The sequence below is a fragment of the Pseudophryne corroboree genome, chromosome 3 (genome assembly GCF_028390025.1).
Source record: "Pseudophryne corroboree isolate aPseCor3 chromosome 3, aPseCor3.hap2, whole genome shotgun sequence".
Lineage (NCBI taxonomy): Eukaryota > Metazoa > Chordata > Amphibia > Anura > Myobatrachidae > Pseudophryne > Pseudophryne corroboree.
The window spans coordinates 552,810,933-552,826,630 of record NC_086446.1 but is presented as its reverse complement, the minus strand read 5'-3'; positions in this window follow the sequence as shown (position 1 = coordinate 552,826,630).

The window sequence follows — 15,698 nt, the reverse complement described above, 5'->3', positions numbered from 1 at the left end:
ATGGTAAATTGATTACATATTTATATAGAAAAATGTCAACATATTCTGATATATGACTAGTAAGGGAGTCGATCCCTGCGATGATGGGTCTGCCTGGTGGTCTTGATAGGTTTTTGTGTATCTTTGGAAGATAATAAAATGTTGGGATTACAGGTGTTGTCGTCATAAGATACATAAGATATCTGTCACTAAGTGTTCTAATCTCTAAATCGGAATCACGTAAATAATTACTTTAATCACATTTAGCACTTCCGCATCCCAGCATGGTGGTGCGTGTCACTGTGGTCTTAATCTCAACACAGCCAGACGTCAATGGCGGTGCATTCCACCGCACTAATGCGCACGTCACTTTCACCCGTCTGCTCACTTCCGTGTTTTCCGGATGTGACGCGACGATCACAGCGGTGCCTGTTACCGCTAATATCTTTTCAATGAACATACTACCTCTTGCTTTTTCACCCTCAATGGTCTAGCTGTCACTATCTCTACTCCCTATATCCACTTATGCGTGGTTTACAGGTTGCATTGCACTGCAACAGTAACATAATACGCCAGGCGGAAATGACGCATGCGTTCCACATGTGTTCCACCAATAATTCCGACAGCAGGAGCTGTTATTTAACGTTTTTAATACTGTTTTTTCTGGTTCTTTTATAGTCTATCCTTACTCAATGTATTTGTCACCTTTTTGAGTGCCAATTAGAATCTTAAAAACCGTTTTCCTGCAATGCTCTTGCAAAATTAATGACAATCACAGGAAGTGATGTCATCACTAATTACCCTTTTTGGGTATACATAGAGCAATCTTGCCCACTGTGGTCATCCCCTTGATGAAGTCCAGTTGCTGACGGATGAAACGCGTTGGAGATACCTGCTGACATCTCCTGTTATGGACAGATAAGCTTCATAAAAATTGAAATTCTGTACGCATGCTCTCCAGCCATTTTTATGGACAGATAAGCCTTAATTAACTTTTTATTCTGTATGCATTCTATTCAGCCATTTTTATGTACTTTTATGTATTTCTATGTGTGATTATGTGTATTCAATTTTTGTATTTTTAATATATATACTGGTCAGGCTACATTCTGATCTCGTTTGGGAATAAGCTAGTTCCCTAATTAGGCCTGTGAAATTATGCAGTAACACAATACGAAATGTAAACGGTACACACTGTGTTCGTTTCTCTCTGTTTTATTTGCATGTTTTAAGCCACAAAAGAGTGCTGCTTGAACTGAGCTTCTGTTTATCAGATAAGTGTTTTTAAACCAATCATTATTATCCCTTCTGTACACCTTCTTTTCCCTGGATATATTTATTACACTCTTGGGCGCTTGTTTTCACCAATTCTTGTAATATATATATATATATATATATATATATATATATGTATATATATATATATATGTATATATGTATATATACATACATATACAGGGAAACACTGCACTCGCCGTACCCAGAATGATTAGTTGATGGATGCATTATGTTTTGCTAAATGGAATATTTTTACTATATTCTCCACCATTATCATATCTGAGAAATATCAACTTGGAACTTGTTTGGGTTTCTACTAAGTTCTTGCACTCAGAAATGTTGGCAGCCACTTTACTGTTTTACAAATTACACTTGTCATTTGAGTTGCAACATCCAAAAGGATCTTGAATTGTCTGCAACCACTAATTGACTGTACTTTTATCAACCAACACACATTCATATACACTAGTGCTAATGAATACTTAACTCTGGACACTTACTTTGGAAATGGAAAGTACTTGCTTCCCCATTATGCAGCTTAAAATATTGGTTTCAATGGGTATTGCTTTCACCATGCCATCTATCATAGCAGGTTTTGACATTATTGTACCCCAGATAGCCTAATCTCATGTACGATAAATGGTGGTCTACATCATAAATCACCATTGGTTAATACTCCTTAGTGTCTATGACATACATTTGTTGGCATTGAGTTACAGTGGCTATCATAGTCCATTTTTATATTGTACAAGACACTGTCCTCTTGCAAATTGGAACATGAAACTTTTCTTCTAAAGTAAACTTATTGCTATGAGATTGCAACTCAAATCTGGGACATATAACATGTTCTCTATGTAAGTGATTGCTGTCTTGTCTTGGATTATCAAACAAGCAATTACTATCCCAATTTACAAGGATTTTGTCACCTACCCATCTGACTGTTATCCAGTTATAAGATTTGAACCAACTTGAACCAACCTTTTTAAGCAGCTGAATGGCTTTGTGGCTCCCAAGGTCAATTGCCAGCAGTCCTTACTATGGCTGTCAGCAATATTCAGGACTGACTTACTCTATTTCTCATCATTATTCCATGGAGTATGGGCATAATTCTGAGTTGATCGCAGCAGGAACTTTGTTAGCAGTTGGGCAAAACCATGTGCACTGCAGGGGGGGGGGGGGGGGGCGATCAACTCAGAATTACCCCCTATGTCTGAATGCACTTGTCCTGCATTCTCAAGCATTGTGTCCCATTTTATGTCATTTAAAACAATTAAATTTCAGTTTTTTGGGCTTTTTTTATGTTTATTAAGACAGAAACTTCAGCACTTGTCTCAACAAATTCACTTTCTAGGAACTGCAGAGCTTGACCTGAAAAACTTCTTTTGGGACTCTTATGAAACTACTAAGAAATAAAACTGTGAATTCAAGTTTTGCAGCATTGCTGTTGCAACCTCATTACTTTATTCTTATAATCCACTGTCCTTGGATCATACTGTACATATGTCTCTTCTCCAGCGCATGGTCCATTACACCTATTGAGGGCATTGTTATGTACAGTAGTTGGAGATGGATGTAAGTCTACACAGAAAATAGTGAACCAAGTATGTAGGTTAATAAGATACATCATACAGTATATGTCACAGGGGCATATATAACAGTACATATGCAGCAGGTATACAGTAGCATAGTCGGAGTCTGAACTACCGCTAGGTGCTAAGCAGTGGTACAGATGCACAACAACACAATAGAATGGGGTGAACTGATTACATCAGTGTGACTACCATTACAATTAGAGCATATGGGCACAGAGCATCTGATTGCACTAACACTATTCTAATCCCTTGCACAAATGTACTTGTTTCAAAGCATGAAAGCTATTAGGGATACGGTCATTAGGTCGACACCATTTAGGTTGACAGTCATTAGATCGACAACTATTGGTCCACATGCATTAGGTCGACAGGGTCATTAGGTCGACATGGTCATTAGATCGACATGTACTGGGTTGACCGTTGGAAAGGTCGACATGAGATTTCAATTTTTTTTTATTTTTTGACTTTTTCATACTTTATCCACGTGGACTACAATTTGGAATGGTAACCTTGCCCAAAGCATGGCGAGATGAGCGAGCCATGTGAGGGGACATAGTGCACTAATTGGGGTTTCCCGTCACTTTACGAAGAAAATAACACCAAAAAAAGTAAAGAAAACTCATGTTGACCTTTTGACCTGTTTAAACCTCCCAGGTTTAATTTCATCTCAGCCCTACAACTGAGGCTTCCTCTCGTCAGCCTAAACCCTCAGTTGTGACAGTAAGCACTGACCATATGAATCCAGCCGGAGACCAGGATCAAGCGGCTAGACCTATGCAAGAACTGGCAGCCAGACTCGAACATCAGGAGGCTGCACAAGGTCACATCATCCGCTGTCTCCAGGATTTCTCTACTCGGCTGGATGGGATTCAGACGACCCTCCGTGGACCTGACACGTCTGATGCATCCACCACAGTGACTCCAGCTGTAACCCCACCCACCTTACCCATTTCCATACCACGTCTTCATCTTCCAACGCCAGCAAAATTTGACGGATCTCCAAAGTTCTGCAGGGGCTTTCTCAACCAATGCGAATCCATTTTGAGCTTCAACCTGGCAACTTCCCCAGTGACCGTACCAAAGTTGCTTATATTATTTCTCTCCTCAGTGGCTCAGCCCTTGATTGGGCATCACCGTTATGGGAGAAGTCTGATCCCCTGCTGTCCTCCTATACTGACTTTATAGCATCCTTCAGGCGCATCTTCGACGAGCCGGGCCGGGTTTCCTCTGCTTCATCTGAGATTCTCCGTCTACGCCAGGGAACACGTACTGTGGGACAGTATCTTATACAGTTCAAAATCCTGGCATCTGAACTGGCCTGGAACGACGAGGCCCTGTATGCTGCATTCTGGCATGGCTTGTCAGAACGCATTAAAGATGAGTTAGCTACCAGAGACTTACCTTCTAAGTTGGATGAGCTAATTTCACTATGCATGAAGGTTGATCTACGCTTCAGAGAGAGAGCAACCGAGCGAGGAAGATCATCCGTTCCTAAATCTTCTGCTCCTCCTCCTCGTCAACCATCTCCATCCAAGGATGAGCCTATGCAAATTGGTCGTTCCCGTCTATCTCCCGCTGAGCGCCGAAGACGCCTCTCCGAGTCTCTATGTCTCTACTGTGCAGCTCCGTCGCACACTATCAACGCCTGTCCCAAACGTTCGGGACTCCAGATCCTAGCTCACCAAGGAGAGGGCCGACTAGGAGTAATGATCTCCTCTCCATCTCCTCATGATTGTAACCTCCCAGTGTCGCTCCAAATTGCTCAACGTTAAAGGAACGTCATTGCCCTCCTTGATTCCGGAGCAGCTGGGAATTTCATAACCGAAGCTTATGTTAAACGGTGGTCCCTACCCACCGAGAGACTGACCTCGTCCATCTCTTTGACTGCCGTGGATGGCAGCAAGATTTTTGACGCAGTCATTTCCTTAAGAACTCTTCCAGTTCGTCTGAGAGTGGGAGTATATTTCTTTTCTAGTGATTCCAAGAGCCACACATCCAGTGGTTTTAGGCCTTCCATGGCTCCGTCTCCACAACCCATCGATTGACTGGACGACTACGCAAATACTGGCATGGGGTCCCTCCTGTGTTGAGACTTGTTTAGCCAAAGTTCTTCCTGTTTGTTCTTCCTTCCCCAGGTCATCTGATGTTCCACCTCCTCCATATCAAGACTTCACGGACGTGTTCAGTAAAGCCTCTGCTGATATCCTTCCTCCTCATAGAGAATGGGACTGCCCAATCGACCTCATTCCAGGGAAGGTTCCACCGCGAGGCCGAACTTATCCGTTGTCTCTGCCTGAGACACACTCCATGGAAGAGTACATCAAAGAGAACCTGGCGAAGGGTTTCATCCGACCATCTTCTTCTCCAGCCGGCGCAGGCTTCTTCTTCGTTAAGAAGAAAGACGGTGGTCTGCGTCCGTGCATCGACTACAGAGGTCTGAACGACATTACTGTCAAGAACCGATACCCTTTACCCCTGATTACAGAGCTCTTTGATAGAGTTAGTGGTGCAACCATTTTCACAAAGCTGGACTTGAGGGGTGCCTACAATCTCATCCGAATCCGTGAGGGTGACGAGTGGAAGACCGCCTTTAACACCCGTGACGGACATTATGAGTACCTCGTCATGCCCTTCGGATTGAGCAACGCTCCAGCAGTCTTCCAGCACTTCGTGAATGAGATCTTCAGGGACATCTTATACCGCCATGTCGTGGTTTATTTAGATGATATCCTCATCTTTGCTAATAATCTAGAAGATCATCGTTTCTGGGTAAAGGAGGTCCTTTCCCGTCTCCGTGTCAACCACCTCTATTGTAAATTGGAGAAGTGTATGTTTGAAGTTAAAACCATACCGTTTCTAGGTTACATTGTGTCCGGTTCCGGACTAGAGATGGATCCTGAGAAACTCCAAGCAATCCAGAATTGGCCTATACCCTTAACCCTCAAAGGGGTCCAGAGGTTCTTAGGGTTCGCCAATTATTATAGAAAGTTTATACGAGACTTTTCCACCATTGTGGCGCCTATCACTGCATTTACCAAGAAAGGTGCTAATCCGTCCAAGTGGTCCGAAGAAGCTACGCAGGCCTTTCACCTTCTGAAGGAACGGTTCATCTCTGCACCAGTTCTGAAACAGCCCGACACCGACTCTCCTTTTATCTTAGAGGTAGATGCCTCCTCCGTTGGAGAAGGAGCAGTGTTATCCCAGAGGGCCAAAGATGGACATCTACATCCTTGCAGTTTCTTCTCCCGGAAGTTCTCCCCAGCTGAGCGCAACTATGCCATTGGCGATCAGGAGTTGCTAGCCATCAAGCTCGCTCTGGAGGAGTGGAGATACCTGTTAGAGGGAGCTTCTCATTCAATCACCATACTTACCGACCACAAAAATCTTTTGTATCTCAAAGGCGCACAATGTCTGAACCCTCGTCAGGCCAGATGGGCACTTTTCTTCTCTAGGTTTGACTTTAAACTCCAGTTCTGTCCGGGTTCTCAGAATCGTAAGGCCGATGCCCTTTCCCGCTCATGGGAGCAAGAAAATGAGTCCGAGTCTGCAGACAAGCATCCTATTATTAATCCGTTGGCATTGTCCACGGTAGGGATGGACTCTACGCCCCCGCCAGGGAAAAGTTTTGTTAAGCCAGTTCTAAGGAAGAAGCTCATGCATTGGGCCCACGCTTCCCGCTTTGCTGGACATACAGGCATTCAGAAAACCCTGGAGTTTATCTCTAGGTCCTACTGGTGGCCAACTCTGAAGAAGGACGTTATGGAATTTATTGACTCCTGCCCAAAGTGTGCCCAACACAAAGTCTCCCGCCAGTCGCCTGCGGGGCAACTGGTTCCATTATCTGTTCCCCGTCGACCATGGACCCATTTGTCGATGGACTTTGTTACCGATCTACCTATCTGCAACAAGTTTAATACCATCTGGGTGGTAGTTGACCGGTTCACCAAGATGGCACATTTCATCCCTCTCACCGGTCTTCCGTCAGCTTCCAAGTTGGCTCAAGTGTTTATACAAGAGATCTTCCGACTTCACGGTCTTCCTGAAGAGATTATCTCGGATCGTGGAGTACAATTTGTAGCCAAATTTTGGCGAAGTTTGTGTCAAGCCCTCCAAGTCAAGTTAAAGTTTTCCACAGCTTACCATCCTCAGACCAATGGTCAAACCGAGAGGGTGAATCAGGACTTGGAGGCCTTCCTCCGTATATATGTGTCTTCCTCTCAAGATGACTGGGTTCAACTCCTTCCTTGGGCCGAGTTCAGCCACAACAATCAATACCATTCCTCATCTTCTTCGACACCATTCTCCATTAATTATGGATTCCACCCTAAAGTCCCAGAATTTCAACCGCTTCCCGCAACTTCTGTTCCAGCAGTGGATGTCACCTTGCGTCAGTTTTCAAATAACTGGAAGAACGTCCGCGCAGCCCTGCTTAAAGCCTCATCCAGGTATAAGAAGTTTGCCGATAGGAAGCGTAGAGTGGTTCCTGCTCTCAAGGTGGGTGATCGTGTGTGGTTGTCCACGAAGAATTTGAGGTTGAGAGTTCCCAGCATGAAATTTGCACCTCGCTACATCGGTCCCTTCAAGATTGAACAAGTCATCAATCCTGTTGCCTTCAGATTACAGTTGCCACCCTTCTTGAAAATACCCAGGACATTTCATGTTTCCTTGTTGAAACCGCTGATCCTGAATCGGTTTCATTCCGCACTTCCTCCAGCTCCCAAAGTTCAGACTCAACGGGGAGTCAAGTACGAGGTGGCCAAGATTTTGGACTCACGTTTCCGTTACGGTCAGTTACAGTATCTCATTGACTGGAAGGGCTATGGTCCTGAAGAATGCTCTTGGACCAATGCCTCAGACGTCCATGCTCCTGCCTTGGTCCGAAATTTCCACTCAAAGTTTCCTTTAAAGCCTAAGAAGTGTCCTGGGGCCACTCCTAAAGGGGGGGGTGCTGTCACGATCCGGGTATCTGGACGCCATTACCTGCCGTTTAGGTGTCTTCTGAGACTGGCCCAGCGTTCCAAATCCGGATCTCATCTGTGTCAACACTCTGCACATCCCTCCTGTCATTCTGAGACACTACCACAGCGGCGCCATGTTTGAATCCAACATGGCGTCTCCCGTCCTCCGCGGCCTCCGCCACCGTTACTGTGTTATTGCTGCAGGTTCTCAGAATCATGTATCATGCCTGCCGCGGCCTCTGCTGCCCTCCGTGTGTCTCAGCATATAACTGTCATCTGGCGTCTCCTGTCCTCCGCGGCCGGCGCCGCCATTATCATTATGTTTGCACATTTCATTTCAAACCAGTTTTCCCTCCAGGTTCCAGCATGGGCGCAGCCATGTTGGATTTGATCACATGCTCCAATTCCCCCAATCCACCGTCTCTGGAATCTGCATAATTGCCCAGCCAATGCCTGCATAGCAGCAGGTATAAGTATCCTGTGTCTGGGCCAGATAGATGTCAGTGCTTTGAATGTCATATCTTGTTCCAGTCTCTCTCTCCTGTGGCTTGTTTTTCCAGGTTCCAGTTCCTGTCTCCAGCATCCACAAAGAGACCCGCACCTACTTTCCATCTTGCAGTGCAGCCTGACTCTACAGCCTTCCGTGGCTGTCCAGTTTCCAGCTATCTACTATCTGCTTCCAAGCAGCCAGCTTTCTACTGATTCCAGCTTCTATCAAACACCGGTGCTGATCCAGCGGATCCTATCTTACCAGCAGTATCCACTACCACCGGTAACCATCTTTCAGCTATTCTGTTTCTACGCTCCCTAGCATCTCACATCATTCACTCTGTGTTTTATCACCTGGCTGATTCCATTCAGCATCCACTCTGCAATTCATCACCTGGCTGATTCCACTCAGCATCCACTCCGTGTCTTACCACCTGGCTGGTTCCATCCAGCTGATACAGCAGCATACTCAAGTTACAGATTCACCTGCTACAACTACTGGCATGTTCCTTGGCTATTTCTACAACTACAACCAGGCCTGGTAAGGTGATTCCATCAAAGGACTTTTACATCTGTTCTAAACCTACCAGTGCTCTGAGAAACCTTCTATGGTTATGTATTCCAGGAACTGTGTTATTTGCCACTGTCTTTGCTAAACTTGAATACTGCTTGTTATCACACGGAGTCTGTTAATAAACTTTTATTTTGAATTTTAAACTGGTTGTCATGGTCACACCTTCGGGTAATCATTCTGCACTTACATGTCCAGGGGTCTGATTAAACCTCCCAGGTTTAATTTCATCTCAGCCCTACAACTGAGGCTTCCTCTCATCAGCCTAAACTCTCAGTTGTGACACTACGGCTTTTAGGAAGGTGAACATTTTGTACAGATGGGGCTTCCTGACTAGACTTTGCGTTTGCCATGATGGCTCCACTATTTCCATCGACAAGGAGGATGAAGGGATGAAACTTCTGGCTTAATGAAATATTTCAGGCTCATTCGTGTCTTCTTCCCCAGACACTGGACTTCAGCTGGACTGGTCTATGGCAGGGAAGTCATCATGATTTGGAGTTATCCATCTGATAATTAGCCTGTGATATTGCATTTCTTATCACTGAAATTTATATGTTGGCTAATTCCTGATTCTCCTAAATCATTTCGTTAGCCAGGTTCCCATTTATTTTATGTTACAGGCTATTAATGTTTTTTGTTTCTTTTGCAAACTGTTGACTGAATGTGGTACATTATTCCTTTTATTTGTGCAGGGATGCATATTTCTTTTCTTTTTTAGTGATTTGGAGTATTAATATAGTTTATTAAATTGATTGGTGCTGGGAGGTGGGCCAACCCCCCCATGTTTTGGATTAAGGCGTGCATGTTATATCACCTCATTGTTATCCCAAGCGGAGTCATTTTTGTTGTTATCCTTTTTTCAATTGCTTCTTTTCTCTCTATTTCCCTCTGTTCTTTTTCTGTTTCCATTCTGTGCTCTTATCTCTGCCATTTGCCAACTGCGTTCTACTCATTTGTGTGTCTCCTTTATGATGGTACATTGCTTTTTCATTATTCTCTCCCGCCATGGTTAACCTAATTTCTTTCAATGCCAAAGGACTGAATTCTCCTCCTAAATGGAGAATAGCTTTGAATTACTTTAATAAAATGTAAGCTAACATAGTAGCAGTTCAGGAAACTTACTTTCAACACTTGGCCCCCTCTAAATTTTATGATCATAGGAATCCACATTGTTACACAGCCAATAACACCTCGGAAAAAGCAGGGGTGACTATTTTGATTGCATAACATTGCCCTTTTGTACTAGATCCTCTGAATTCTGAACCTGAAGGAAGATTTTTGATCTAAGTTGGTAAACTAGATAATGTAGATATTACTTTGGCCTCCTTCTATGCCCCTAACACTAAACTTCAATTTTGCAGACGATTCGGTAAGATCCTCCAAGACCATGTTAAAGGTGCCCTTATGATATTGGGAGACTTCAATATGGTCATTGACCTGATAGTTGATAGATCTAGATCTACTGCATTAGGTATTGGTAGGTACCTAGACTTATCTTTGGGTTTCAGGCAAATATTGGCAGAATATGATTTATTTGATGCATGGAGAGCCAAACACCAGACTGCAAGAGATTATTCTTTTTACTCTCACATTCATCATTCATACTCCAGAATTGACTATGTTTTGACTGATAAGTGGTCCTTAGAGTCTTTATGTAGAATTTAAATCTTACCTATGTCTTGGTCTGACCACTCCCCCCTTTTTGTTACATGGGATGTAACTCAACAGAAAGTCAGTCCAGGCCCTTGGAGATTGGGGAAATATACTCTAATGCAACCATCTGCCTCCCAAACTATTAATCAATCATTACACCAGTATCTCTCTACTAATAACCCAGAGGATACATCAATTTTCACACATTGGTGTACTCTCAAAGCTGTGGTCAGGGGTTCAGCCATTCAGGAAGCTGTTAGACTTAAAAGGGAGTATAAGATTAAGTATGAGCAGGCAGTCACTAAATCTGCTACATTGGAGACTGCCCATAAGGTAGACCCTTCCAATAAAGCCTGTTGCAGACTTTTACATATAGCCCATGAGTAAGTTAACACCTTCTCTCTTTGGGAGGTGCAATGTAATATATTGCATCTTAATCAAAAATGTTATTCTTTTTTTCTCCTAGCTCATAAATTAAGGGGACAACATGCGAAAGAGAGGGTCTATAGCACTTATAACTCCACGGAAGCTAAATGAGTTCACAGACTTTTACTCAAAGTTATATAATTTGAGAGACGATCCTAATACCCCACAAACTTCTTCGAAGCTTATTGATGCTTTCTTACACAATCTCTCGCTACCATCCCTAGACAATGAGACCTGCCTGTCCCTCTGTTTACCCTGGTCTGTGACAGAGGTAGAAAGAGCAATCAAATCTCTCCCCTCAGACAAAGCCACTGGCCCAGATGGGTTTCCCTATAATTTTTATAAGGTCTACAAAACAAATTTGGCTCCTGCTCTATTATCTGTATTTAATGCGGCTTCCGAATATAACATTTTCTTGAAGGAGATGCTTGATGTGCAGATCGTCACTATCCCTAAACCATGTAAAGTCAACATAGTAGTACAAAATTATCGTCCCATTGTACTATTAAAACCCAATGTTTAATTGTACTCCAAATTCATTGCCCAGCGTTTGTGCCCCTTATTGCCTTTTTTAATTAATGGCGACCAATTAGTTTTCATCCCCAGCAGACAGGCCCCAGACAACACCCGGAGGGCTCTTAATATTATACAATTCTGTAATTTTAACCAAGTCCCCTTACTAGCCCTCTTCCTGGATGCCGAGAAAGCCTTTGTTAGGCTACATTGGCAATATTTACAAGCCACTTTGAAGCATTTTGGCATCAGGGAGAGGATACTGGATTCAATTTTGGCTTTGGAACCAGGCAAGGGTGCCTTCTCTCAACGCTTATCTTTTCCTTGGCTATAGAACCTCTGGCTGAGAGAATTAGATCCTCTTTCAATGTTTTGGAACCCATGATAGGTGGCATCTCCCATAAAATAAGTCTCTTTGCTGACGATATTTTGTTGTTTATGCTCCAATCTGCATTGTCTTTACGTCCGCTACATACCATTCTATAGGACTACTCTAAGATCTCCTTCTATAAGCTGAATACTTCTAAAACAGAGGCTTTACACTTTAATAGCTCAGGGGATGCTCTTAAAGTGCTGAAAGACATGTATAAATATTCTTAGCAATCTAAATCATTTAAATATTTAAGAGTTTGGCCAGCGATGGTGATATTTTTTATTGTAACTACGTCCCCCTTACTGTGTGCCTTTGAGACTTTGACTAAATAATGGTTCGTACATGAAGTTTCTTGGTTCAGATGAGTAGCAGCATCCAAAATGATATTACTTCCCAAGCTTAAGTACCACTTTCGCATGATCCCTAGGTTATTTACTAAATCCCTTTGTAATAAATTTAACAAAATCCTATATTCTTATGTGTGGAATGGAGTCAGGCCTAAAATAGCCAGAAATTCCCTTATCCTTCCAAAAAGTGAGGGTGGAGTGGCCTTTCCTGACTTTGAAAGCTTCCATAGTACCTGTTTACTGAGTCAGCTCACTGATTGGTTCAAGATGGACGACCCTAAACCCTGGGTAGTGATAGAATGTTCCTTTATGGAACCCATTCCTTTGTCAGAATTATTGTGGTTGCCGACAGGAGTCTTCTTGTTGCTTTATGGACAGGGCAAAGCGGTCCGGGTGACCTTGAAAGCATAGCATAAATTTATCTCATTCTGTGAGGGACTTTCTTTGCCCATGCCAGAATTGTCAGTATCAACTGTTACTCTTCTTATTCCTTATCTATGTCTCGACTCTTGGGCAACCAGGGGTCTTGTGAAGCTTTGGGACATTTGTGACTCAGGGGGTCTGATTTCTTTTAATAGTCTACAATTGTCATATGTTGTCCAAAAAACAAGACTTTTATAAATACTTACAGATTCATTATTGGTTAAGTAGCCATCCTACAATTAACATAGATCCCTCAGCTACCCTGAAGTAGATTAGTTCCCGTTTGCAAGCATCACGGAGTAGAGGTGGAATCTCTTGGTGGTACTCCTACTTGCTCATGGAAACCAAAAAAGTTGAAGCTAACATCTCAGATTAAATGGGAACTTGACCTTGTTAGGTCCCTTACAGTAGAAGATTGGAACCGTATCTCCTGTTTATGTTTTAAAATCTCTAAATGTATAAATCACTCTGAGATGTACCATAAATTGTGTCAACGAGCTTACTTTACTCCAGAAAGACAACATAAAATTTGGCCTACCTCTTCAAAATACTGTTGGAGACAAAGCGGATATATAGGTACCTTATTTCACATTTTCTGGACCTGCCCAATGTTCCTTGTTGGCCAATGTATTTGTACTTATCAATGAGGTGTTGGGAGAAGATATCCCTGTTGATCCCGTAGTAACCCTATTTCATTACCATCCAAGACTATTGTCCGATGGTGATGCCTATCTACTAGGCCATATTTTAGTATCCACAAAGGCAGCCATCGCTCAACTTTGGAAATCACCAGCAATTCCTAGTCTTACTATTATTGTACTTACTACTCCTCGGCCTCCTCACCACTCATGAAGGGGTTTAAGTGGGGAGAATATATGGAGAAACAGGGACACTCTTTCATAGATAGCGCAACTATTGATCTAACTTATAAATTTTGTTAAGCTATGTTGTCATGCACCTGACATTCCTTTCCTTCTATTTAATTATCTTTATTCTCTCTCTCTCTTCTCTTTTTTTTCTCTTCTCCTCCTCTCCTTTAAACTTCTCCTTTGATACGTCCCTATTTTTGTTATATATGCTCAAGGTTATTGATTCATTAGAGACTATGATTCTGTGTTTTTTTAGGTCTCTTCCGTGTGCTCTAATATTTCATGTAACCTGAGAGTAAATCATTCTTTTAAACTTGAACTGTGTATGCTAAGAAATCCTAGTTGTAAGGGATTATTTGTGTTACCCCATATGTTGTTCCTCTCTCTTTTTTCTGTATCCCCATTTGCTTTTTTTCACTTAAATCGAATAAAAATGATTGATAAAAAAAGACACTGCAAACAGCAGGACAGCTCCCATCTGCATTGTGCATGCTCACAAAAAAAAATATATATATATATATATATATACAGTAAATCCGCAGTAATTCAGGGCAACACTCCTTATGCCTGAAAAGATGGAACATAGAGTACTAGATATTTGCAGAAAGATTAGAAGTGTTTATTTTGTTTTGATGTAAGGGTTGACAGTATTCACATTGTCAATTTTTCTTAAGCCAACAGGTTGATTTCTTTTATGGTGGTTAGAATTGGAGATGAGAGGACTTTACCAGAGATGTTCCTGAGATGACAATGGCCGCAGAGTGGTTTCTTGTACAAGAGAGAGAAACCAGGAAGAGAAGAGAGTTGCACAAGACTGATGGCACAGCAATTTCAACTAAGTTTATTATGCAAAATTAAATTTCAGCTATTAATTGGTTTAATACACATTCACCAATTTTTACAAGACCTTATTGAATGAAATTTATGGTTACATTATGTCACTGATATATTTAATATAATCATAGTAATCATGGCCCTGACAGTCATCTATACCTCACCTTCCTCCAGCCCTCAGATCCCCATCCACATGCTCACCGCTCATGTCATCTGTCAGTCTCCCCTCTCCTCTAGATTTTAAGCCCTAGGAGTCGGATTCTCCTTCCTACTGTTCTCAATGGTCTCTTCGATAGCACTTCAATAACAGCATTTTCCTACACAGCGTCCATTTAGCTCAGAATTCCTCTCACTCACAGTCATTTGTCTCTTCCAGTGGTTTTACTCTTGTTATTTGTGCCTTCACTTTTGGAGACAGGTTCCACCCATTGCTGATTACTCCCTCACTCACCTTGAATCCCAGCTGTATTGTGTACTAATTACTAATACTACTGTGGTGCTAATTGTTACCTGTGCTCTATTTACAGTATGTCTTGGTTACTGTTAGTGATGTGCACCGGACATTTTTCGGGTTTTGTGTTTTGGTTTTGGATTTGGTTCCGCGGCCGTGTTTTGGATTCGGACGCGTTTTGGCAAAACCTCACCGAAATTTTTTTGTCGGATTCGGGTGTGTTTTGGATTCGGGTGTTTTTTTCAAAAAACCCTAAAAAACAGCTTAAATCATAGAATTTGGGGGTCATTTTAATCCCATAGTATTATTAACCTCAATAACCATAATTTCCACTCATTTCCAGTCTATTCTGAACACCTCACACCTCACAATATTATTTTTAGTCCTAAAATTTGCACCGAGGTCACTGGATGGCCAAGCTAAGCAACACAAGTGGCCGACACAAACACCTGGCCCATCTAGGAGTGGCACTGCAGTGTCAGGCAGGATGGCACTTCAAAAAAATAGTCCCCAAACAGCACATGATGCAAAGAAAAAAAGAGGCGCACCAAGGTCGCTGTGTGACTAAGAAAAGCGACACAAGTGGCCAACACAAACACCTGGCCCATCTAGGAGTGGCACTGCAGTGTCATACAGGATGGCACTTTAAAAAAATAGTCCCCAAACAGCACATGATGCAAAGAAAAAAGAGGCGCACCAAGGTCGCTGTGTGACTAAGCTAAGCGACACAAGTGGCCGACACAAACACCTGGCCCATCTAGGAGTGGCACTGCAGTGTCAGACAGGATGGCACTTCAAAAAAATAGTCCCCAAACAGCACATGAGGCAAAGAAAAAAAGAGGCGCACCAAGGTCGCTGTGTGACTAAGCTAAGCGACACAAGTGGCCGACACAAACACCTGGCCCATCTAGGAGTGGCACTGCAGTGTCAGACAGGATT